The sequence below is a fragment of the Tauraco erythrolophus genome, chromosome 3, assembly GCF_009769465.1.
Source record: "Tauraco erythrolophus isolate bTauEry1 chromosome 3, bTauEry1.pri, whole genome shotgun sequence".
NCBI lineage: Eukaryota > Metazoa > Chordata > Aves > Musophagiformes > Musophagidae > Tauraco > Tauraco erythrolophus.
In genome coordinates this window covers 60,235,956-60,261,817 of record NC_141467.1, presented here as the reverse complement: position 1 = coordinate 60,261,817, position 25,862 = coordinate 60,235,956, and positions in this window count along the sequence as shown.

Here is a 25,862-nt window from a genome sequence, read left to right as displayed (position 1 = left end):
TGCTTTTGTGGAATAAGATTACAGAAGGCACCATCAAAATCTTCCCAAACAATAGTAACACGAATAGAGAATTGTTCTGACTAGCCTTGGGTTTTAATAGGAAAGAGATATAAATACAGCATTTTGCTTTGGATCAGCTTTAGGTTAACATTTCTGTCGGTTTAAGGCTAAATCAGACAAAATTCTGATTTGGCTTTGGCTGAGCAAAAAATCTCCTGAGCTCTTTTCAGGAGATTTTGACCATCTTGCATAGACAAAATGAAAAAGAGATTATTATTTACCTTCCAAAATTCTTAAATGTCAGCATTCTTGGGAAATCAAATTTAAAAGAGAAAACTTTTTCACAATTTTATGATGGACTTCAACCTATATAAAGAGAGGAATTCTACAATAATGATTTTTTAAATGCAAAAATCAAATAAAGGAAATATAATTAAATAAAAAATCCTTCTTCTTCCAGGAAAAAAAAATCAGAACATTATGCTATGATATAAATCTTAACATTAAAAATGGCTTACAGAGAACGAATGGTGTGCTGACATACTTTGTTATTCTCTATGTGGTTTTTAAAAGCAACAAATTTAAAAGCATGAAAAATGTGCAGATAAAGAAGATAGTTTGTGTGTTTTTTCCCAGAAGATGTTCTGGACAACTCATAGTTTTCTGTCATTCAGAACAGCAGAAATAATTGTTGGGTTTTGGGGTTTCAGCAGGACTTTGACATTGACATAGCTTTTTTGTTTGGTCTGGTTTGGGTTTTTTTGTATGTGTCTTTCACCCATAATGATTGGATACAATTTTAAGTGTTCAGGGTGGGATTGCTGGTTAGCAAGTGAGTATGATTTTAATTCTAGGTATCAAAGAATCCACAACTTCTCCTCAGTCTTTCCTGACTTGTTGGACAGCTTCCTGGAAATCCTGGTGCCATTAACTTCTTAGTGACCTTAAGGAGAGTGAGTGGCTGTTTAATCATTCTTTCTTCATAGGAATTGCAACTTTATTTGTTTTTCCTCTCCTGGTGAATTTCCACAGTATCATCAAGAGTTTTTCCTTCACTCAGTTATTCCAATCCCAAATTCTTGCTTCCCATGATGCTCGTTTCAACTGTTCGCTAAGATCAACAATCAGATGCTGATTGCTATAGTTTTCACTGTCAGGGAGGGACTACTACTCTTTTATCACCAGCTTTTGACCTGCAAAATAACAGCAAGAGGTGTTCTTCAGGCATATATCAAAAGGACAGGGATGAGAGATTTGTCTGCTAGAGATCATTTGCTCTAATCAGACAGCCAACATACTGTCAGAAGCAGAGTTAAAAACACTGGTGGGTATAGGAAAATAATAAATTAGAAAATAATTACTTGATCTAATAATCACTTGACCTGATGAGATTAATTGCAGTTTCAAAAAGCAATGCTGGAAATATGAAGAATGCTCAACTTAATGTCAATTCCTGGGAAAAACAAAAACAAAAACATAAAAACATTTTGGATATAATCATTGCCAGGCACCTAGGAAATAAAACTGTGGACTTGTCAGGCGCTAGCTAGGTTAAACTAAACTAGTTTTCCTCCAAAACAAACCAACAGGCCTTTTGCATAGAGGAGAAGCAATTTATACAATATTTTGACTGTGAGAAGCATTTTGACACAGTTTCTTCATAGTCATACGCAATGGATACCTGATAAAAATAAAACTTGACATCTCCTATGCAAGTGTATAAATTGAGAAGGAGGCACACACTTTTAAAATTATCCATTGAATTTGACTCTGAAAAGGTCTCTTCTGCTTCTAGTATTGGTCAATGCTTTCTGCTTTTGACTGTGAGATGAAATCGATGTAATTACCAAATATGCAGTAATCATTGCATTGGGAATTCAAACTTCCTTTAAGAGTAAACATATTGATGACCTTTCCTGTAGTGAATATTTTCAAGGCTACAAGTCTAATTAGTCAAATATCACACCCAGGTAACAATAATCAGTGGTGCGTAGAGAGGTTGCTGGCTGCATTCAGAGGCACGAAGTTTAAGAAAGGTGTTGATCACCGAGAGAGCATTGATTGAGGAGCAATGATAACAATCAGGAGTCTAGGAATGGTTATATGTGAGGATCAGTTTCAGGAATTAGAACGGTTTACACTGGAGAAGACTGAGGGAAGATCTGATGATATCCTTAAAAACTTTATAAGTTTTTAACAAAGAGAGAGAGAAATATAAAGTCTTCTCCACAGACACTGTGGAAAGGATGAAGAGTGGTCTTGAGCTTAAATTACTCTGAGGAATGTTTGAGTCAACAGGAAGAAAACATCTTTCCAGTACAGAGGAATATTAAACAGCAAAATAGGCTTCTGTGACTTCCAAACCAGTGATGTTCTATCTAGAAACTCCAGTTGTCGTCACTGGGCTTCTTAGGAAGAGCTCAACAGATACTTGTGAGGAGTGCAAAAAACGAATCTGGTATTGCTAACGGTGGATGGAAGAGCTCTTTAAGCTTCCTCCACTCCTCTCTCTATAAATCTCCCAAAACTTTGACATAATCTACCTTAGACATATGTTTGTAGAATTTTTATTTTAATTTGGGTCATCTTTGTCTGGAGTCAAAGGGTTTTGATTTTTTGCACCCACCTCCCTCATCCAGCTGGTGGTACCACTGAGCCGAATGCAGCTTGATATTGTTAATAAATATGGTTGGCTCTCCCTCTAGTGGCATTACTCTGTTGGGATTTATTTAGTGAAAAGAGGTTTTCTCTTCTGGCTGGTGAAGCCTGATACCCACAGGCACAGGGAATCCGGGGACAGATGTGCTGTAACCTCATCTACGACTGCAGGTTGATGCAGGCAGTGTAAAGGAGGCTGCTTTACTGTGCAGGTTTCCTAAGTTCAAGTTCATGCTAGCTCTGATAGCAACAGATAGCTTCTCACATTTTCTACTCCAGCCTGTTAAAATTTGAATAAGAAATATATCAAAATCTTCAATAAATAAGGAATAGGCACAGTATTTAAAAGGGAGGCAGACTTTTTCTTAAAAGTCAAGATACGAAAACAGAAACAAGGAAAATTGCAGATGGTCTCCAGACCCTGAAAATCAGTTTTCAAGCTGATATCAGGGATTAAAATGGTTTGACAAACTACTCAACTCATCTTTCCAGCCACAATTGAGGTGACGGCCCCAGGTGCCAGCTGGTTGTATCCTCCTGGCATCCCAATCTTGAAGGGAAGCAGTGGACCTTGCTACAACAGGGCAAGAGGACTCTGATGTCAGGTGGAGTTAGGCTCACTATTAACACCTTTCTACTTTTCAGTTTGCTCTTTTTGGGAGAGATTGGAGATATCTAGTTATTTTTTGCAGAGCTTTTATATCTTGTTTTTCATCTTTCTCACCCACTCTGTTCCCTTAGTTGTAATAGCAAGTAGCTTCATAGTTCAGCTCTTTATATTCTCAGTAAAAATGTACATCGTACTTTTAAACTTGTACAACATTGTACACTAAAGGAATTGTACCCAGTACAGGGGCTTTGATCTGGATAAGTGTGTTAGACAAGGCATTTGCCTGTATTTGACTTGTAGTACTGTCGTGGGTTAGGCCGATCCAGCAACTAAACCCCACGCAGCTCTCCCACTCCAGTAAAGTGGAGAGGAGAAAAATGCAATAAAAGAGCTGAGGGACGAGACAGGAAGAGAGCAGTACCCACCTACCACGGTCCTGGGCAAAAGAGACTCGGCTTTCTTAAAGCAAAACTATTTATTAACAGCTACCTAGAAAGACAAAAGCAAACAAAAACGGTTACTTGAGAGGATAACAAGAAAACAAGGCCAGAACTTAAAATCAACACCACTCCCCCAACTTTTGCCTTTTCTTCCTGGCTCTACCTCCTCCCCCCAGCGGCGCAGGGGGCAGGGAATGGGGGAGTGCAGGTCAGTTCATTCCATGCTGTTACTGCCGCTTCTCTTAAAGGAGAAGGAGTCCTTACACCATTGTCCCTTGCTCCAGTGGATCCCCTACTCACCAGGAAAGCGTGAGTCCTACCTGCAGGATGTAATCCTTACCCCATCGGATTGCCCCAGGTGCGGGCTTTACCACAGTCTCAGACTTCTTAGGGAGTTGTTGCCACTCGCTCTGGCGTGGGTCATCATACAGACTTTAAATGCGCTCCGGCATGGGTCGTCATATCGGCCTTAAATGCACCCCCGTACAGACTTAAAATGCGTAAATGCGCCTCGACCTGTGCCCAGGATTCACAACAGTCTCAGGCTCAGGCATCTCCTTTAACAAAGCACCTCCCCATCGGCGGGGGGCATCCCACGGACTCTAGATGCGTACCGTGCTCAGGCTCTGGCATCACTTCTCCGATGTGGATCCTCCACGGGCTGTGAGTGGGTCTCTGCTTGCTCCACCGAGGACTGGTTGCAAAGGGGCTGCTTGCAAGGGGGACTCAGCTGCAGCACACGTTGTCCCGTTCCATCTTCGCTGACCTGGTGTCGGTGTGGCCGTTTCTCTCAGATCTCAGTCCTTTCTGGGTGAACTCGGCCCAATGGGCACCCCTGGAGCAGGGGTCTCCCTGAGTTCCCCAAGCGGCTCTGCCACCGCCATCTGCAGCAGGGGGGCACCGGCTCAGCCCGGGCCGCCAGCCGCAGCGCCCCTCTCCCTTCTCCTTGCTCCTGGGCACAGGCACACCTTTCCGGTTCCTTTGTCCCGACGTAAATAGGGCAATTCGCAGAGGCGCCGATTGGCTCAAGCCCCGAGGGGGACGGGAGTCCGGTGTGATGGGCAGCTTCTGCCACCTCATCAAACCATGACAAGTACTGATTCAGCATTTGTCTTGCTGTGCTTTACTTTGTACTTTTGTTCAATCTTGTACAGATTTGGAGGGGAAAAAAAAAAAAACAAAAAACAAGAACAAACCAAATCATGTTTATGTATTGTTTTCTTTTAACAAGTTGTAGTGAAGTTCACTTGTGGGAACATTGTACCCTCATGGAGAAATGTGCAGTTTAAAAACTGTTCTGCTGTCAGGTTAATTTTATATGGAAACATAGATTTTTCCTGAAAATGTATTTATTGTATTGCTCCACAATCATCCTTTCAATCATCCTTTCTCTCTGAACAGCAACATTACTCTATGCTCCAACAATTTTTTGTTTGTTTATTTCTCTCTTAGTCTGGCAACAGCAACTAAACTTAACCTTGGAGTGAAAAAAAACCCTCAAGATTGAAGAGGAAGATTTCATAAAGTGGATATTTGTATAACTCAGACTATATACCAAGTTTTTACTGAGCTTCACAAAGTTGAGGATTTGATATTTCTAACCTTTCTGTGGCACTACTACTGTCCAAAGTTTTCAGGAAGAATATGTCATTCTTCTTTGTTAAGGTTTTGTGTACTGTTGATTATTACATATATAATTTTTAAGGGAAAAAAGATTATACTTTCATGTAGAAGGCCAAAGCCTTTAAATACATATATATATGAATTTTATGTTAAAAACAAGGTAAGTGTAGCATAATATAAGTAATTTAGACAGGTATCCACAATAAAACTTAATATAAATATTTGAAATATTTTGTATTCTATAACTGAAGTTCAGACTTCTGATTGAGTTATTTACTTCAGTTTCACCCTAGGAGATGATTAATAATGAGCCATTTTAGGAGCTAAAATTGACTATTTCTTCACTATAAGCCAGAGTTCTTAGGCCAGTTACTGGCTCCTAAATCTTTATGAAATTAGTAAGTGACATCTGTTAAGGTCATGACAGTGACAAAATTAGTTTTCTGACTGATGAACTCAGTAGCTTTTGTTTTACATTTCTGCAAGTACAAGTTTTTCTTTTAGAGTTCAGCTCCTGGGTTGAGCTTCAACAGAATGGTAGTAATATAGTGTATTAAGATTTGTTTACATTATTTTTCCAAACTGACATAAAATGAAACTGTAACAGCCCATCTGTTTGATAGTCTATTTATATCATAAATAATGATTTAAAATCCTAACTTGGTAAATAATGGTCAGAAGATGACATAAAAAGATGCTTTGTATAATCAGAAATTTTCTTTTCTGTACGATGGTTATTTCAGATTAAAGTAGTTGATAATTATAAATAATATTGAAAATGGATGCTGAATGAAAGAAGATAGAAAATGTTACTTTCTTGTGGCCGATTATATTAGTCATGCAGACTATAAATTACTGATGATTAATGTGTGCCTGTTCTGAATAAAATAGAACAGCATTTTATCAACACTTGCTAAATCTTCTATTAGAAATGTGGAAACATCCTTCTTCATTCTTCAAATATACTTTTAGCACACTTTAAATATTTCAATTTTCAAACATTCCTAACTGCTCCACGATAATACAGTATCTTTAATAGATATAAGTATACTTATCTAATAAGTATATTACAGTGAAATATACTTAACAAATGATGATGAAATAACATTGTCCATATTGTGTCAACACAATAAATCTGTATCTCAGCAAGTGATGGTTGGATATCTATTCCTTTGTATTTTGTTTGCATTATGAATTGATCACTGCATTGAACATGCACATTCAGACCTATTGCATAAGATTAAAATGTCAGGATTGTATGTAGGTTTTCAATCAGTGAATTTAGCAATGGAAAATGCCTTAATTAATAAGTGGGGGAAAAAGATGTGGTGGAGTGTTATGTTCTGGCTGTGTTCTGTTATGTTTATTGTCTATGATTGAACAACGTCTTCCAATTTGGTATCTCTTGTTTAAAAATGCATTTTCAGCAATAGCATTAAAACATGACCTAAAGGTTCAAAAGATGAACAATCAAAATACTGAAACTCTTTTTTTACTTTGTTCCTTAACTATGGCTTTTAGAAGGAGATGGGAATTCTGTTAACCTCAGTCGCCTAAAAGTTGTGTGTCTAGACTATATACCGTGTGCTTATGGTCTGCAGTAGTAGAGAAAGTGTTTGTCTCCAGAGAATTAAAAAGGTTAAAGAGGGAATAAACTAAACATAAATCTAATCCAAATTTACATTGCTAGCAAGTTTCAGTAATTGAATTTAGATACACTAGGCAGAGCGCTTGTGCCACAGGCCTGGTTGAAAGATTCACCACAGCTTGGATGAAGGACACACTTTATTTTCTTTTATTCAAGTCAGGCTAAAGTCCACAAGCACTTATTTGCAGCAACTTAAAGAGGCAACACAGTTACAAATGTCTGTAAATTTGGAAGGTGATGCAGGTGGATTAACAGAAGAAAAATCTGTGTTTAATTTGAATGTACCAAGTAAAGCCTTTTTTTTTTTTGCCTCAGCCATCCATCTCTTTCCCTCTTGGTCCAGTAATACTCAGGGTCTTAGCCTCCGCACTTCTCCTTCCTGTTGGAGGGTAACTTTTATAACCAGTTTCCCCCTTTCAAACCTCCTCCTAGGCAGTGATGCTGCTGCTTACTGCTTCTTAAATAGGAGGTATATGTTTTCTGCTATATAAGAGTCATCTTATGGCTTTCCTGATTAGTAACCATGCTTTTCCTTCTCTTTTTTGTTAGGTGACTATTTGATATTCCACACTGAAGAAAGCATTTTTCAATGGACCTTATATAGTTGTCATGGTTTGAAGTTGGGGGGGAGGTCTGGGTGGCAGAAGCTGCCCATCACACTGGACTCCCATCCCCCTCGGGGCTTGAGCCAATCGGCGCCTCTGCGAATTGCCCTATTTACGTCGGGACAAAGGAACCGGAAAGGTGTGCCTTTGCCCAGGAGCAAGGAGAAGGGAATGGGGCGCTGCCCCCGCTCCCGGCGCCCGGCCGGGCCAGTGGCCTGGGCCGGGCCGGTGCCTGCCCTGTCGAGGATGGCGGCGGCGGAGGCGCTTGGGGAACTCAGGGAGAGCCCGCTGCTGGGGTGCCCACCGGGCCGAGTTCGCCCAGAAAAGACTGAGATCTGAGAAACGGCCACACAGATAAGAGGTCAGTGAAGATGGGACGGAACGTGTGCCACGGTTCAGTCCCCCTTGCAAGCAGCCCCTTTGCAACCAGTCCTCGGTGGAGCAAGCAGAGACCCACTCGCAGCCCGTGGACGGATCCACGTCGAGAAGAGATGCCAGAGCCAGAGGACGGTACACATCGAGAGTCCGTGGGATGACCCCCGTCGATGGGGAGGTGTTTCGTTAAAGGAGATGCCTGAGCCTGAGACTATTGTGAATCCTGGGCACAGGTCGAGGCGCATTTACGCATTTAAAGTCTGTACGGAGACGCATTTCAGGTCGATATGACGACCCACGCTGGAGCGCATTTAAAGTCTGTATGATGGCCCACGCCAGAGCTGTGGATACAAAAAGGCTAGAAGCAAAAATTTTCCAGCTACTGCAGCGTCCTGTGAAAGTTCTTTTTCCCAGGCAGTCTAGCTGAGAAACAGTTTGAGGTTTTTGTAAACTAAGACTTTATCTTGCACCTGTAGCTTGTTATGCAGTCTTGTTTATGGCACACTGGGAAAGTTGCTTTGAAATGGGTGTTGTAGCATTTAGCCAATCACTCTGGGAGGTGGATGGTCAAGCGACCAATTGCCTTGGCCATCCTTGTGAACCATATTATATATATATATAGATTTGTAATTAATAAACGGCTGATGCTGCTGCTGCCGCTGCTGATACTGATGCTGCTGCTCCTGCTGTTGGCGTTGGCATTTTCTCCTGCACCTGAATTCTGTGTCGTTCTTCTCTCCGTCCCCGAGACGGCAGTGACACCAGAGCGAGTGGCAACAACTCCTTAAAAGTCCAGGCCTGGTAAAGCCCGCACCTGGGGCAATCCGATGGGGTAAGGATTTGCCTCCTGAGGGTAGGATTCACGCTTTCATCGTGAGTAGGAGATCCACTGGATGGTGTAAGGACTCCTTCTCCTTTAAGAGAAGCAGCAGTAACAGCATGGAATGTACTGACCTGCACTCCCCCAGTCCCTGTCCCCTTCGCCGCTGGGGGGAGGAAGTAGAGCCGGGAAGAAAAGGCAAAGGTGGGGGGGAGTGATGTTGATTTTAAGTTCTGGCCTTGTTTTCTTGTTATCCTCTCAAGTAACCGTTTTTGTTTGCTTTTCTCTTTGTAGGTAGCTGTTAATAAACTGTTTTGCTTTAAGAAAACAGCTTCTTTTGCCCAAGACCGTGGTTGGTGGGTGCTCCTCTGTTCCTGTCTCAACCCTCAGCTCTTTTATTACATTTTTCTCCTCTCCATTTTACTGGAGTGGGAGAGCCGCGTGAGGTTTAGTTGCTGGATCAGCCTAACCTACGACAATAGTATATCATAGCATACATTAAAAATGTACCCGACAAAACTAGGCAGCTTATACCTTGAAGTTCCCTGACCTTTTCTAATTAAATATACTGTAACATAAAGTTAGGAAGAAATTGTTATCTGCAGTTTGATCAAGCCAAAAATATTTATTAGTGTGTTCTATGGTGGTTTACAACCTTGCTTTTCTCTATTTTTAATAGCTAAGAAAAAAGCTTTCATTAAAGACTTCCCATGTCTTTTTCATGTACACTTTGTCACGTATAAACACGTAAGGAAGTTGTAATGAATGACTCTTAAGAAAAATGCACTGACATCAGTATAAAACAAAATGAATGTTTTCCATTAATAATAGAGATCTCATGTTTAATACTAGATCTTCGTCCTCATTAAGTTTACAGATACTATGAAAAAAGTCCATGGTAGGCAATGCAAGATGTTTGATGAGTGTTGTTTGTGGCTTTTAAATGGCAGCCGGATATGCAAAACCGGTGAAACGGTGAGCTCCCAGGTTTTGCATATAGGCAAAAGCCAAACCATTTTCATGAAACGGAACCTTGTGTACTCAGAGTGAAATGACCTGTGGAATTAGACATTAGATCATCTTATTACGCTTTCTGCAAGGTATGAATTCAACTGTAAAATGTTGCTAATCCTTGATTTACTGCTCTTCAACTTGATTTACTACTCAGATAAACTGAATTTGGAGCAAAGGAATCACTATGTGCTGTTGCAATGTAAACCAACAAATTGGACAAGTGCAAAAGGAGTTTCCTGAAAAAAGAAAACAACAACAAAAAAAAAAAACCAAACAACACAAAAAAACCCAAACCAAACCAAACCAAAACAACAACAACAAAAACACACAAAAAAACCCAAACAACTTGAGCTGATGTAAAAGTTATGATATGTACCCTTCCTGTGTGTCTCCTTATGAGAATCCTGATGGGGAACTTTGTTGCTGTATTTTGAGTGAACCTAAGAAGCAAGTAATCTAGATAATGGAAATATTGTTTTCTGTTATACATTCACAGTAGAAGAAAACTTGAAGGCAAACTTTTACTACCAGCTAAAACATTACACTAAACTCTAGTACTTCCTTCATAGTGTAACTTACTGGTCCACACCAAGTATAATGTTGAAAATCAGAGATAAGAACATTAGAGAAGGAGCATTTTACAATTCTCTGTATATTTTTGTTTCATTTTCATCTAAAAAAAAAAAGGAAGTGAAACTTTGCTTTCTTGAACATCCTGTTGCTTTAATATTAAAGAGTGCTTAAGTATAAAAAATTCCAAAAAGCTTATGATAAAATTTACAAAATTCCTACAATCCAATGAAAAAAAACCTTCATCTGTGTGTTTGCAACTACAAATGAACACTGGATTTTCTCCTTAGAAATAAGGAAAATTGAATTCTGTTCTTGTGACTGCCTTCTACACAAACTGTTTCTGGTGTCAATGGAAGTACTTCTACATTGATTTGAGAGGGATGATCACAAAAAGCAGTCTGCTGGGAACAGTTTTGATCTAGGCAAGTTATATTTACTCTCCTCAGTTAAACTCTTCGTATGAAGGTATTTCATATGTTGTGATGCACAGTCTCCAACAACAGTACATTGCATTAATTTCCTAGCCAGGGAAATATGAATTAGCACAGTCTTGTTGAAGGCTTGCTAGCAGTTCATGGAAATATTGAGGACTGTTCTATTCAGAGAATTATGTTTCATGTCTTAGTTTCTCCTTTCTTATTATTGCTAGTAGTCTTCATATGAAGAATGTGTTCATTGTGCTTTCTGTGGTGCTTGTATTCGCTTTGCTGCAATATTTTGATTTATTATCGTGAAGCAGTGAGGTCACACACATTCAATTATGATTTCAAAAAGGAATAATCCAATCAATCAACTAACCAACTAATAACAAAAAACCTTTCCAGCTGGAATTTCTAACCTTTTGTTTAAAGAGAAACACTCAAATGAACTAAATCACTACAGTGACTAATATTTTGGTATATCTCAAAAGTATGAAATTTTAAAAGTAAACTAGGTTGAAAAACATACCTTTTTTAATTGTTATTTTAAATCCTATGCTGACTGATTTAACTTTTGACCCAGAGTAATTTTTCACCATGTTCAAATTCATGCACTTGTTCTCTGATTCCAGGGCTTTGACTGGTAAGTGCTGTGGAAGCACACTGATGCTTTGAGCAGGAAACCAAGACAGCCAAGACAGAATTAATGGACTGCTTATAAATGATTTAATATTTAGCATCTTTTAGGTTTCAGCTCGTTACCTTTACAGTTTAAAGAGATTGGACCACAAGTCAGGAGATTAAAATGTAGTATATTTTGATCTGTCTTCTGTCTGTCCCTTGCTTGCTGTAAATAAATGTATATGTGCCATTGGAAGATGTGCAGGTCTTTATGAATTGAGATTTTGTCTTACCGTGGTGTTTTCTCCTTAGAGAACCCATCTGTACAAAGCCAAAAGGAGAGACTATCTATCTTGAAAGGTGCACAGAAGTGACAAGCATGGTGACAGGTCTGTATTGTGGCTGCTGAAAATGAGATGGACAGTAATCTTACAGAGGGTCCATCAGACATCCATAAAATGGACAGTTTGGAAGAGGTTTTATCACCAACTGAAACACTTGAAAACATTTATGCTCTTTAATACTGTCTTAAAACTCAGCTTGTTCCTCCCATATGTGCTGACATGACAGCTTTCAGAATAAAAGAGAGGTTTATTAACTCAAAGTCAACATTTTATGGAACTTCCATGCTTGGTTAAAATGAAGAGTGAATCTGAATATTTTTATTATATTCTTACAGGGACAATGCATGCTACTGATGTATATATAGCAAAAAGGCAATAGCTGGATAAAAGCATTTCTATATTTACTTTTAAATATCATGTTTTGCAAAATTAATTTAGCTATTATGCTTATATAAGATTTTTTCATCTCGATGTTTTGTTACAGTGTTGGGACCATAACCTTTGGATACTGCAAATAACTTCCTTCTTCTCTGGCATATAAGCAAATGCTGGGACCAAGCAGGTAGTTATCCTCTGAACGAGCTAGCCTGTTAAAAGGTATATAATGTAGGCATTATCAGACAGTTATAGAGTACTGGAACAGAAATGAAAGACTGAGAATTAAAAACCTGCGGAGCTGTTACATTTAGTTATAACCCACTCTTATTTTCGATCATCTGAAAGGACAGGTGCTTTTCCATAAACATCCATGTTGTGGCCAGGGGAATTCCTGTGTTACGAAATATTCTAGGATGATGCAAGTCGTGGTTTATCTCAGTTGACAGCCAAACACCATGCAGCTGTTTGCTCACCCTCCCCTGCCCCCAAGAGATGGGGGAGAGAATTGAAGCGCTTAAGGGAAATCACGGTTGAGATAAGAACAATTTAGTAATTGAAATAAAATAAAATTAAAAGTAATAATTGAAATAATTGAAAAAAATAATAATAATAATAATAAATTATACAAATGAGTGATGCACAGTGAAATTGTTCACCACTCACTAACCAACATCCGGCCCAGCCCCAGCTAACAATCCCAGAGGAGACAAATCCTGAAACTGCAATCCTGGAAAAGAAAGCAAGCTTCCTAGCCAACCCTCAACTTTATAATGATCATGGCATTGCATCATATGGAATATTCTGCTGGTCAATTTGGGCCTAAGCCATCCTAAGCCAGGGATAGTAGGTCTGTTGATGCGGCTGTGTTCCCTCCCAGCTTCTTGTGCACCTGCATACCGACAAAGAGTGGGAAGTTGAAAAGTCCTTGATTTCTTAGCAAAAACTGAAAGCATTAGTATATTATCAACATTCTTCTTATACTAAATCTAAAGCACAGTGCTATTCTAGCTGCTAAGAAGAAAATTAACTCTGTCCCAGCTGAAACCAGGACAAGTGTGCTGTCAATTTGTATGCTGAGGCTATTCATTTTAAGATGATTTAACAAGATTAATGTCACTTACCCTGAGGAGTATTCAAATGTTAAGAAGGAGCATGATTCTTAAGTTTCATGGCTAGGATCTTCCCATGAAGGAGACACATAGGGTTCAGACTTTTTATGTATTTGTTGTTATCTTCTCATTGAAACAGAGTTCAGTCATCAATGTACCCACTTGGTCTCACTGTGCTGTTTTTGGTTGAGATAGAGTTAATTTTCTTCATAGTAGCTAATATGGGGATTTGTGCTGGAAATAGTGTTGGTAATACGGGAATGTTTTCATTACTGCTGAGCAGTGCTCACAGAGAGTCAGGGCCTTTTCTGCTTCTCACCCCACCCCACGAGTGAGTAGGCTGGGGTGCACAAGGAGTTGGGAGGGGACACAGCTGGAACAGCCAACCCCAACTGATCAAAGGGATATTCCATACCATACGACATCATGCTCAGCATATAAAGCTGGGGGAAGAAGAAAGAAGGGGGTACTTTCAGAATGATGGGGTTTGTCTTCCCAGGTAACTGTTACGTGTAATGGAGCCCTGCTTTCCTGGAGATGGCTGAACAGCTGCCTGTCCATGGGAAATAGTGAGTGAATTACTTATTTTGCTTTGCTTGTTTGTGTGGCTTTTGCTTTACCTGTTAAACTGTCTTTATCTCAACCCTTGGGTTTTCTCATTTTTACCCTTCTGATTCTCTCTCCCATCCCACTTTGGGTAGAGCGAGCGAGTGGCTGTGTGATGCTTAGTTGTTGACTGGGGTTAAACCACAACAGTTATCAAGAGCTAAGTGTACTGGCCATTGTTAAGTGGTTCAGGATAAAAGCAGAGAAGGAAATTGCTATTGCTTTATGTAGTTGTTTTACAGAGCAGGATTACAGTTTGACATTCCATGATCCTTCCACTGCTGCAAGAGAAACCATCACAGTCTCACCTGTATGCTTACTTCAAGTACCTAACTTCACGTACTTTGCCTTTTCATGAGGCCCATGAAAATGAATGATAGCATTTTAGGAGACGTTAGAGTAAAAAAATAACCTCCACTCAGAAACTATTACTTTAATTCTCTTTTACTTTCCATCTGACATGTTTTCTATAGTTGTACTAGTTTTTTCCTTTGCACAGTAATCTTTATATTGCCTGTGAGGTCTGGTCTGTTCATATAGTTAATCATAAATAACTTCCTTATATTTAAGCTGGATTTAATTTCTTTTACTGTGGAATCCGTTAAGGACCATCTTCCTTTCAATAAGCCTGTCTAAGTTAATAATAATAATAATGTTTTATGGAGATTAACTTGTATAAGAAAACTGTGAGTAACCTTCACTTTTGTATAATTCTAAACTGATTTTTATTCCAATAAAATTATCTTTAATTTCCTTTCGAAAAACCTCTCTGTTTTGTCCAGAATATAAATATCTAAAGCAAATTTGAGCAGGTGAAGTTCTCTCTTTAAAAGAGGTGCTCTTTTTTTACTTGAGAATTTGTCTCTAAGAAGATCCTATCCACAATGTGGAAGATCGTTCAGTTTCTTCTTGCCTCACCACCAGCTTGGAAACTTAGTACCATCTGTGTATGAAAGAGGTTGTACGAGCTCCTAATGGTAATTCTGCAATTAACTTGCAGTTGCAAACAGTTGCCAGACATCTGCAGAATGCAAATATCTAATGGATAACCTGATATGCTGAATTAACTTGTATCCTGTGTATGACAGATAGTAGCACAAGAACACAGTTAGTTGAAAAGAATCATATTTTTAATGAAGCTTGCTTGTTCAAGCTGTATGCACCAGTTCTTGAACAAATTTGATCCAAAACATTGCTCCAGACCACAGTTCCCTTTGCAACCCCAAACTGCATGCCAATGCTACCCGTTTTTGGCTCTTAACTAGGAAGGTTGGTGCTGGAAGTGAGCTGCCTTGCTGTTTCTCATAGCTGCCCCCTAGGAGCTTATGGTGGCCCACTAGCACTGCAGAATTTTGTCAGAGGCCCTTTAGCAATAACATTCTGAGAAAACGCATTTGCAACACCCAATATAATGGTGCTTTCTGGTGACTATCTAGTGACAGAAACAAATAAGGAGAAACCTTACAGAAAATGAGCTTTCGACAGAGGAAGAAATGAGCTGGAATTATGCCAGGCACACTTTGTTAGCAGTAACAGTCATCTCAAAAAATTCAGAAACCCCAAATCCCACTCTACAAAGCAAAAAATGAGTGAAATGGAATTAGTACTATTTATAATGCAAAGAGTTCAGGGAACAAAAGACAGGTCTTCAGTAATGCTACATTAAGGAAAGCAAACAGATGCCCCATAGAGTAGTCCATTTGAGACTAGAAAAAGTTTAAATGTACAACAGAAATGTCAGCAAATAACATAATAAGTCCCATATAAACTGTTACTACAAGTTTTTTCTTGCTATTAGGAGGCTTGTGGTGTTCTTAAGGGGAATATAAAAAGTAAGTATTCAATATTTAAAGGTTTATGAACCTGGTTTCTTTACTGACAGCAGGAAATGCATAATTCTTTAATTCTAAAAGTAAATACATATTAGAGTAGTACAAGTTGTTATATTTATCTATCAAGGAGCCCTTAGCTTTATTCTGCTTTAAAATCAAGAAAATACAAGACCATTTATTTTCTCTTTAGTATTATCTAATGTTTCCAATGTTTACAAATCATGTCTTTCCCTGATTAATTTTCTAACAAACAATTTCATGTTTTCTGTGTTTCTTTTGAAATACTGATGAATATCTAGTATTTAGTTTCTATCTGACTTGAGTGAAGAAAGGAGTTCTTTTCACTTGGAGTCTATTCTCTTTTACAAATTAGTGTGGGGTTTTTTTTTCCACATATTCTAACCATGCTAAACATTAAGCATCTTAAGAAATCATTCAGGAAAACTTTTTGAACTTCTTACAATATAATATGACACATAATGTTAACCTTAAGCTGTATGCAATCTTGATGTATATGTGTAATAATTTTCAGAGCAGGTAGACTTCATGCTAGTTTTATATTTGACTCTTCTGTTTTACTCCAAGCTTCTTCTGATCATAGTGATCCTTGAACTGAAATCAAGAAGCTGTGTATCAGTGTAGAAGAAATTAAAATTTGATTCTCAAAACCACAGTATGAGACTTGCCCAAGTATGCCTGTATCTCAGCTCCAAATCAGAAATCTCAGAGCACTTGGTTATTAAACTAAACTAAGGAATTCTATGTGATATTTCACTAGGGAAACAATTTAGAATTGCAGGGCAGAGAAGAACTTATGTCTTAGAGAAGAAAATCTGCATCTCTACAGTGCCTTCCATACGCAACTCAGATAAACATGCCATAAATTAGCATAAGAGTCCAGAAGGGCTAAGAGTTCCACTGACTCACCAGGCAAGTAAAAACATTTTCATTACAAAAGTGGCATAAAAGTGTTTTTCTTTACTGCGATAAATCTGGTTTGTATTGAAAATGTTGCCTTCTTTCATGGTGCAATGGGGCAAAGTAATAGGAGGGGTATCTGTTCTTTTGTTATTTGATAATACCTGAAACTGTAACTCTAACTGAAGTAAGGTTATGCAGCTGTGAGGGGTAAGGGATGGCCAAATGTATATTTAAAGTCCTCATTTTTCTGTCTGCTTCATGGTCGCTCAGGGGCACAGTCAGAGGCATTGGCCTTTCGTAACTCTCCCTGTTTGCAGAGCTGAGATAACAGTCTCTCTATTTTAAACTAGTGATGGAACCACCAGCCTTTGACAAGGAAGAGTGGAGATCATACTTGACTTTAAGTGCATACTCAGAAAAGAAGGTGATGTACAGATACTTCTCCCATCTGCATGTTTGAGTACGTCTGGCAACAGAGCAATTCTACTGCAATGCTGTTGCCAAATAAGTAAACAAAAGAATGAATCCCTCCTTCCTCCTTGTAAAGCACGAATAAGAGAGGTGGGCCTGTGAGAACCTCATGAAGTTCAACAAGGTCAAGTGCAAGGTCCTGCACGTGAGTCGGGGCAATCCCAAGCACAAGTACAGGCTGGGCAGAGAATGGATTGAGAGCAGCCCTGAGGAAAAGGACTTGGGAGTGCTGGTTGATGAGAAGCTCAACATGAGCCGGCAATGTGCACTGGCAGCCCAGAAAGCCAACTGTATCCTGGACTGCATCCAAAGAGGCGTGGCCAGCAGGTTGAGGGAGGTGATTCTGCCCCTCTACTCTGCTCTTGTGAGACCCCACCTGGAATACTGCGTTCAGCTCTGGGGTTCCCAACACAAGAAGGACATGGAGCTGCTGGAGCGAGTGCAGAGGAGGGCCACAAAGATGATCCGAGGGCTGGAACACCTCTGCTATGAAGACAGGCTGAGAGAGTTGGGGCTGTTCAGCCTGAAGAAGAGAAGGCTCCGGGGTGATCTTATTGCAACCTTCCAGTACCTAAAGGGGGCCTACAGGAAAGCTAGAGAGGGACTTTTTACAAGGGCGTGTAGTGATAGGACAAGGGGCAATGGATTTAAACTGAAAGAGGAGAGATTTAGATTGGATATAAGGAAGAAATTTTTCACCCAAAGGGTGGTGAGGCAGTGGAACAGGTTGCCCAGAGAAGTTGTAGATGCCCCATCCCTGGAAGTGTTCAAGGCCAGGTTGGATGAGGCTTTGGGCAACCTGATCTAGTGGAGGGTGTCCCTGCCCATGACAGGGGAGTTGGAACTAGATGATGTTTGAGGTCCCTTCCAACCCCAACCATTCTATGATTCTATAATAAACAGAGATTGTGAAGAGGGTTGTGTGTTAATTTAACCACAAGAAATAGAATATTTTATCTCCTCTAGTAAATTTTATTTTTTATTTAATAGTTTCTAATGGACTAAATTAAATTTTTAATATCTAATTAATTTATCTAATTAGTATTTTGGAGGGCTAGATTAATGAAATTGAAGATTCAGAAAATCTTGTCATTTATTTCACCTTTCCATTACTCCATTGCCATCTTCCCAAACAAGGATATAATGTGCCTGTAAGAAAGGGAAGAACTTATATGTAGTTAATGCTACCAAGATGTTTTGCAGTGCTTCAGTTAGAAAATATACTAATGCATATTTGATTCCAGCTATGATTCTGGTTGTGTAATTCTGGACTGCCATTTTGAAATCAGTGGAGATAAAACCAGGATACTATGTCCAAGTCCATTCAATTATCGGCAGTTCTATTTTCTTGGCTGTATGGGATAATTTCCCATCAGCATAAAAGGGGATTTATACTAATGTATTTCTGCTACTTTCTTCTCTCTTCAAGCTAATGACTTGACAGTTCTTGGTTCTGATCTCTGACACCTAGATTCCTGGGCAAAATCTGAAAGACTTAATAACAGGGGAGGAAGGATATTGTGTTACTTCTCCTGTGATCCTAGGGTGCCTTTTGTAAGCGGATGTAGCTTGCTACGACTTTTTTTTAAGAGACTGGAAAGAATGATCATATTTCATTCCTCTCTTATGAAAAATTACTTCCGTTGGGATTTTTGAGAAGCAGTTCTGGAGTAGCTATAACAGGCTGGAGAACCTGATCCACAGAGATTTTGTTCTGCACAGCTTAGCACAGGTAGTGAGGGTAAGAATCCAATGTGCTGCTGACAGAGAGTCACTTCCTCCCTGAATAGCATTTCACTTCCTTCTCTCTCCAACTCCCACAAAAGCTTAGACGTTTCAGAAGGTGTCAGTTACTTTCACAGAAATGCTCTAGTTCACCGCAACAAAAATTCTACTGGAACATTGGAGAAGAACAGAAATAATAAAGCAGACAGGCCTGGTTTTTTCATCTCGGAGTTTTAAAATATGAGCTTTTCCTAAACAAATTTAGGAGTGATTTTAATGAAATTTGTATATATGTGTTTTATGTTGATCAACGAATCCACTTTTGAATTCAAAGCTTAATCTTTGCAGCTTGTATTCTTCTCCATATGTGCATGCACCTGAATTGCACAGTGTTATCAGTAATAGTTTATAGTGCCTTACCTTAAAAAAAAAAATCAGTATGAGTACAGGCTGCCTACTTTACAAAAAGAGTTCTGTTTAATTCCATTTCAAGAGATGTATACCATTTAGAAACAAACACCTGGGGTTTAAAAGTTAATCTCCATTATACAGGAAGTTCTTGCTTTCTCCCTTGTCCTTTCTAAAAGCAAAATCCACAATAGATTTACATTTATTCTTATTTCCTCATTTCTGTCTTTCACTACTGCATAAGCATGTTTTCACTTGACTACAATACTTGCACCTCTTCGTGTTTCTTACTCTTCCATTTTACTTGCTTATGATTGCTTGGTGCTTTCTGTTCATTTCTTCAAATGCTCTCTCTGTTACTTTTAAGTGTCCCTTAAGGTTCTTCTATTTAATGCACATTTTCATTTAAAGTTCCACCCTCTCTGTTTCAGTGACTTCTAACATCCTTATTATGTGGTTATTACTATATTACTATGAGACCTGTTATTCTTGTTCCTATTTATGACTTCAAGACAGTCACTATTGCATGTGACATAGGGTAATCATAGTGATATATATCAACACTAATACCCACAGTAAAAATCTGCAGACAACTGAGAATTTTGGTTGGTGAAGGTTAGAAGAGATATTATCAGACTTATTCCCTTCTGCCAGTAATGTGTATTTGCTCAGAAGACCTTATGAGGGGTATGTTTGGTCTCACAAGTTCATGTAAATGTGATCAAAGATTAAAGAGATTAAAGATCACTTCCTGTATTTTATCTGTAAGAAAACAATAAAAATGAAAGCCTTTAAGAGTGGGGAACAAGGGAAGATGTAAAATCCTTTAAATTTGCTATCTTGGTTTGAGATTTATTCCAACATTCCCCTCATTAAAAAATTAGTAACTTTATTAGTTAGTGTTACTTTCTTTATGTGTAAAATAAATTCAGTCTGTGTCCAGTATGACTAATAAGACACCAAATATAATCAGAGTATTGGAGTGAGGAAGAATTAATACAGAATTTCAGACATTACTCTTCCAGCTCTTCATATATGTCACTTTCAGTAAGCAAATGTTATCATTTTAATTTTCCTATAAAAATTTGCATGATTTGTATAAGCAGGGTGTCTAAGATACACAAAGTCAAAGTGCTGAAACTTGTTCCTGTGTACTTTTCAACATAGAAGTTTTTGGAAAGGGAAACTCTTCACATGGAGCCCATTTCAGCACCGTCAATGGAGAAATTCCTACATATGTAGATTTTATATCAAATTATAACAAATAAGTCACTTCTAAATCATTCTGAGCATTAGAACATAAAGTAGAAATTTTTTTTGACTAAATTGTTAAATGTAATGCTGTGTTAGACTATGACTAATTTTGGCATTGGCTTAAGTAAATCTGATGGAGGCAATTCTAGTTAGTCATATATGAATAAGAATGTATGAATGTACATTTTTCCCCTCTAGTTATATTACTGTATACTCATATGATGTGCTGTGCTGATGTTTAAATTCTGGTGTAGACCAGTTTGGACATAAGGAGAGTTCCCCAAAACAGAATACATCATTACAGTGCATGTGTGAGGTAGGAATTTTGTGCTATTTGGTATAGAAAGGCAAGGACACTGAAACCAGACAGATGAAGTCAAACCAAAATTCTACAATTTTAAAAAATGCATTCAACATATGCATAATAACTTTTGAAATTCACAGTTCATTAACCTTTTTCAGCTGGATATTTGTTTGATGAGTATAAAATAATCAAGCAGGGCTTGACAAAAGAAGATAGTGGAGGAAATTCTGAAGAACATAAAAACAAGAGGATTTTTTTGAAGGAAGATTTATATCTTGCATAAACCAACCATAAAATTGAGTATTAACTGAACTATTAAAATGATAATTTCTAAAAAATATTCAATATTGAATTTAAGATAATATCAAGGAGACATTTACATTTGACTTTCAGATTTCCAAGGCAGTTTATAAGGATATTGTCCAAAAAAAGATGTCATGGATTTTCACTTGTATTTTGCCTGGAATATTTTAATAAAACCGTAGAATCACAGAATAATTTAGGTTGGAAAAGACCTTTAAGATCATGAAGTCCAATGGAAAATCAATTTTTATTTACATAATAAAAGTTTAGTGGTGTTGCTTCTACTTTCCTAAGATGTAATCCCCAAAAAGCTGAAGTTATTTAGGAGAAAATTCTTAGGTAAGTAATATACTACATTCACATATACAAGTCTTGTAGGGCTGGAGGACTAGAAATAAACAATAAAGATCACAAGGAAGAAGTAAATGCAAAGTAACCTGCATGCAGTAAGTAAATCTGTGTACATTGGAGTGGAAGTTTTGAATATGAGTACATGAGAAAAGCAGAAGCTGCTGCTGAGGATAAAGTTGGTCACATGAGTTCAAAGTTTGTGGAAACTTGTGTGTGTGTGTGTGTGTCTGTGTAAGGGTCAGGTTTTAAGATCAGAGTTCTTCAAAAGTTTGTCAGTATAAACTTCCCTTCTGCATAATATCACCGTGCCCTTGGAGCTGTTTTTCTAACTTCTAACAAGTAAGACTTTTATTTCTTTTTAAAGGAAAAGAAATTTCATGTCAAATGGTGTTATTACAGGTGTTTAAAAGAAGGTGGGAGCTAGGGGAAAGTGCTGAAGAAAAAGGGGAAAAAATTAACGCGAAACACAGTAACCTAGTGATTTTATAATTACATGACAGAAACTTTAATGCTGTTCTTGGTATTTGTAGGCAATTATAACTAAAAGGTGTTACCTAGATCCAGTTAGGAAATTTTATATATTCAGAATGAATGGGATCTGTTTTTCCTTAGGTAATAAAACATGAACCAATGACCTATGGTGCTGGAGTGGTAACTTCCCCCTTGATATCAGTGAAGGAAATTTATACTTTTAATTTTAAGTTTGATGGGTGACAGCAGAAACCTTTCTCTTGGAATTAAGGAAGTGGTTCAGATGGTGTATGTAGCCTCTTGTTACAGAATTGAAATACAAAAGCAGGAATTTCAAAAGTGAAATTAATGGCCCTCTTTTTGAGAAGATGCTTTTGTCACTGTGCTGCAGTCCCACATAAAAAACTGTCAGTAAGTGAGGAGGGTGAGTTGTCCTCCAGTCTCCAAATCTTTCAATTAGTTTCAGAAATTAAGTTTGTAGATTGTAGTCCCCTTGAAATTTAATCAGCTGTCAGTGCAATTATCAACTTTTTTTTTTTTTTAAGTATATGATAACAGATGAATGATTGGAGTTATTGAGGAAGTTCATTTGTATTATCACATGTACACACCATGAAGATGGAGAATTTTCATAGGCAGGACTAGATGATTGTCTTAAAAATAATTCTTTTAAAATTTTCTTCTACAAGAACATGTACAAAACATTTGTAATTTCATGACTGGTTGGAGATGCCACTCCTGGCAAATCTTGGATCAGATGACTATGATGATGATAAAGAGCTTGGCATGGTTTATGTTTAGTCTTCTCCAATTCTGTGCTGCAGAGGACAGTTTAGTTGCACAGGAGACTCCAAATCTTCAAGTCCAAATAAAATGAGATTAGAGATATTTGGTGTGTGTTTTGCATGTCAATAATATTTTGCAATATTTTTCTTATTATGTTTTTGTTGTTAATCAAGTTATTGACTCCTATCTGCACTATAACTGGAGATGAAATGATGTTCACTACTTTGGCAAGGGCAGCTTTACAGATTTTACATCATTATGAAAGATCTCACCTGCAGCACTGTTAAAAAATATCTTCAGTATGTTCCCTTCTCTCTTGTTCAAGCTACTTTTACAGAAATAGGGTAAGTGCAAGTATTTCAACCTATGTTAGCAGTGCTAGAGACATAGTACTGGGGCTGAATAAAAAGGCTAAGGAGAAATTACCAATCCTTTGAAGATAGAAACATTGCAATAATCTGTCACCTGCACCTATTAACTTTTTGCCTTGGAAAATCTTCCTGATTATACCATGCAGAATCTCAAAAATGTTAATTTTACTTGTAGATTAATAATTCTTTAGGATCCTTGAAGTGGAACAGTGGATGCTATTATATGATTTGTAAAATAATGATAACAATGATTCTAAAGTGAAGTAAGTCTTTCTTCCCCATCCATCTCGATCCATGGTATATTTTTTTTATCACTTTACATTTGGTAGACAATAAAATGGGAAAGTGGTTGAAATAAAAGAACTTTCCTTATCTGATCTGAATGTATTTGAGAAGTGGAGGAGTTACCATCTTTGTAATTATACTGTTAGTCAAAAATTTTAACTCAGTTACGACCTCTCTCATGAAATGACCTCACTCACACATCAATCATTTATGTGCAGTCTTCTTTCTGCTTCACATTTTGTTATTGGTTGTACTCTCTTAATGACCATGCCAACAAAATGTTGAATGGCAGAATTCATGCTAAATACTAGCAGCACTTATTAATATCAGAGTTCAAAATCAGCACCCTTAGAATGTTTAGCTTTTCAACATAATCCCATAAAACACCAACATTAGCAGAAATAATACATGTATGATTGCATCCAATTTGCAGAACTATTAATAAAGGCTTCCTTGCAGATGCTCTCTTTCTGAACTCCCACTCTGCTGAGAGTACTATCCTCTCCCATCTGTTAAGGTGGAGATGAGTCAGCTGGAATCAGTGTCCTCCTACAAGATTTCACCACCATGTTCTGAGATATAGGGTTTTGAGACAGTAGCTTGCCACATTATGAGTGGATACACCTCTTCCATCTAAGGCTGATTCCCAAACAGCTTCATTAAACTTATTCATCTTTGGTCAGGGTGCAATCAGTATCTGTCCTGCCTCTGTGTCAATTTGTGGCTTTCAACAACTTCCATCTGTTGGTGTGGGCGCTAAGTGGTGACGTTAAGTACCATTTTTCTTAGTGGGTGTTTGAAGGGAGAAGTCAGGAAATTCCATTTCCTCCGACATCAGACAGCAGCAGGATGACGTATTACAATTTGGCAGAGAGGTCAGATATGTGAATGATACAACTCTGTATTCCAGGAAAGTAGCAGCTGCCTCAGCTCAAGGTCACCACAACGAATAATACTTCGGCACCACCTGTCTTCTAAGTCTGAGCTTTGCTTTTCTACTCACACATGTATTTGTATCCATAATATCCACTGCTGCAGTATTTAATTACTAAGATTATCTCTTTCCTTTCTGATTTGCCACTTGTCTTCACTGTGAGAACATGCATTTGAAACACCGCTCAGTCCTAATATCAGCTTTTCTTAACTAAATTCTCCCTCCAGAGTTTAGTTCCTCTAAACTACCCTATTCCTGTAAAATTCGGGGGTTTTTTTGTTTTGTTTTGTTTTGTTTTGTTTTGTTTTGTTTTGTTTTGTTTTGTTTTGTTTTGTTTTTTAGGTAGCTCACTGTGACTGTTGCAACTCTTTTAGCTCCTGAATATTTTTTTTTATATTAACTTACTTTCACCTTGTGTTACTGTCTCGTAGGCCTGGCTTATAAGTATTTAAAAGGAAACACATAGCTACTTTGTAACCTTGTTTCACAGGGTTTGTCACAGGATATTTGATTTCTTCATGCATTGGCAGTTGTTCTGGTAGGCCTTGGTCCTGCTTCAAAAACAAAACAAAAACACCCTCTGCCTTTGATGACTTTCCTTTTTGAGAAGCCAAATGAAGTTGATCAAGATTCTTGGTAGAAGCAAGCTCCCTGAGTGCAGCATTGTGCCCCTTCTATCAAAACTCCTTTCAGAGGTAATCCTGATTGCACTGAGAAGCTCCTTTGGAAAAGGAGTCAAATGCTGAGATAAGGCAATAAATGTCAAGACATGGTTGTTTATACTTTGCACAGACTTAAACGCACACTACAGTATCAAATATGTATTTATTTATTTCTGAATGTGTTGAACTATATTCAGAATAACTCATTGCTTCTACCTTCACCAGTTTACTAGACTAGTAAGTCCTGTCACAGCACAGAATAGGTGTTTTACTTTGGTATTTGTATAGTAAATGTCCTTCAGCACCTTTGTCAGGTCCTAACTATTGGCATTCTTCGTATAATATACGCATATATGCATATAATATATGCATGACTTTGGTGGCGTGAACTGAATCACTCTGTGGGTTTCCATTCTTGTCTCCCACGCAATGAACTTGAATGATATAAACTTCCGCAGAGGTCAGAGGACATAAAAGTTGAGTACTGCCTCAGTGTTCACTATTTTATTGTTCTTAAACCCTCAAAGGTAACAAGATAACAAGATTAATGACGGGATACGTAATGGACTGATTTTCTTTTGACAAATTGTTGGAGTGTGGACCTTTGAAGAGACTGCACGAAGAAAACCCTGTGTAAATAAAGACTGGAGCTCGAAAGTTAGGCCTCAAGGGCAGAATGCCCTTGAAGTAAAGGATAAGAAAACAGTGCTGTATGATAAGGGAGTAGTGTTTGCTTAGGGCAGAGCTTCGCTAGGCGGGTGTTTGTTTGAAATAGTCTGTTAAACATGACAAGCATATGTATCATCCAATAATGGTGTAGAAAAGGTGCTCAGAATGACTGACAAAAGTTGTCTATATAAGCAATAAGAACTGTGCAATAAACGAGATTCCTGCAGCTAACTCATATTGAGTCGTCTTTGGAGTCTTCAAATCCCGCTTCC